This window comes from Brassica oleracea, chromosome C5 (assembly GCF_000695525.1).
Source record: "Brassica oleracea var. oleracea cultivar TO1000 chromosome C5, BOL, whole genome shotgun sequence".
NCBI lineage: Eukaryota > Viridiplantae > Streptophyta > Magnoliopsida > Brassicales > Brassicaceae > Brassica > Brassica oleracea.
This window is the reverse complement of record NC_027752.1, coordinates 28,726,074-28,728,065: the sequence shown is the minus strand read 5'-3', so window position 1 is coordinate 28,728,065 and position 1,992 is coordinate 28,726,074.

Below are 1,992 nucleotides of genomic sequence, written 5' to 3'. Positions count from 1 at the left end.
GCCTTTTCTCCTTCCAAACACGTCATGAGTGGTCCGGAAAATTTTCATTTGTAAATTTCCCCGTCGACTGTTACGTAACGCGCGGCCTGGGTTCGGATTTTACGGGCTCCCCATTTTTTGGGAGGTAATTTTTCCGTCGATGATTTAGACTCGAATCGTTTCCAGCCATGGTGTATCGCAGCCATAGTTGGATTGTTCTGATCTTTCTTTTGGCTGTACTGCGACCTCCTCTACATCGTTGTCTTGATCCCTGATGAGGTTGACAATGACTGGTGGTCCGATACTCGGGTGTTTAATGAATTCTACCGGAATCACTCTTTTAAGACCTGGATCTGAACTTTATGCCAGGGCCGCGAGAGCATCGGCTTGGACGTTTTCGGAGCGGGGGATTCGCGTGAGAGCGAAACAGCCGAAATCTTGAGCCAGATTCTGGACCAGTTTGAAATATGCATCCATTCTTTCATCCCTTGCTTCGTATTCTCCGCTATATTGACTTGCGACTAGGTGAGAATCACAGTAGGCATGGATGTTGCGTATCTTCAATTCGTGAGCTAATCGTAGTCCTGCAATGAGCGCTTCGTATTCGGCCTCGTTGTTGGACGCATGAAATTCCAGTCTAAACGATTGTTCTAGGATTTCACTGGTTGGTGACGTGAGGCGAATTCCGATGCCCGATCCTTGCTTAGATGACGATCCGTCGACGTGAAGAACCCAGGTCGAATTTGGTTCCTTGTTAGTCACGGTTCCCTTCGGCAGCTCTACCAAAAAGTCTGCGAGTACTTGGGATTTTGCACACGTTTTTGGTCGGTATTCTATATCGTACTCACATAACTCGACTGCCCATTTGGCTAGCCTCCCCGACTGGCTTGGACTATGTAAAATCGTCTGTAGATGGAAGGTCGTGAGGATGACGATCATGTGGGATTGGAAATATGGTCTGAGCTTCCGTGCCGATGTGACGACCGCGTATGCTAGTTTTTCCATTAGCGGATACCGCGACTCAGCATCTAGCAAAGTTTTGCTTATGTAAAAATGGGTTTTCGTTCACCGCGCTCTTCTCTGATCAGGACGCCGCTTACGGCTGTTGCTGATACTGTGATATATAAGAACAAGGATTCCCCTTCAACAAGTTTTGCGAGAACCGGAGGGGTGGCCAAGTAGCGTTTTAGCTGTTGAAAAGCGTTTTCGCACTCTTCTGACCACTCTAATTTTTTGTTCCTCCGTAGGATATCGTGGAAAGGTAAGCATTTGTATGTTGATCGCGAGATAAATCGGTTAAGTGCTGCGACTCTCCCGGTTAATCTCTGTACTTCCCCTTTGTTTTTGGGCGAAGCCATCTCGATCAGTGCATCGATCTGTTTTGGATTAGTTCGAGGAATTCCCCCGACGCCACGGCGAATCTGCATTTTGCCGGGTTAAGCTTCATGTTGTGGAACTTTAGTCGCGTGAAACATTCCTCAAGATGAGACACGTGGTCTTCCGCATGGAGGGATTTGACGAGCATGTCGTCGATATAGACCTCCATAGCTTTACCGAGTTGTTCGGAGAACATCCGGTTCACGAGTCGTTGATAAGTTGCGGCCGAAAGGCATCACCTTGTAGCAATAAGTTCCGCGATCTGTAATAAATGCAGTTCTTTCGCAATCGTCAGGGTTCATCATAATTTGATTGTAACCCGAAAAGGCATCCATGTAGGATAAGAGTTCGTTTCCCGCTGTTCCTTCGACCAATCGATCGATGTGTGGTAAGGGGAAGCTATCTTTTGGACAGGCTTTGTTAAGATCAGTAAAGTCAACACAGACTCGCCACTTTCCGTTTTTCTTCTTGACCACTACAGGGTTGGCGAGCCAGTCTTGGTACCTTAATCTGTTATCGATCCGACTTTAAGCAGTTTTTCGACTTCGTCGTTGACCGCAGTAGCGTGCTCAGGTCCCAACTTTCGCGTTTTCTGTTTTACTGGTTTGAAGGTTGGATCGATATTCAGCTCGTGGC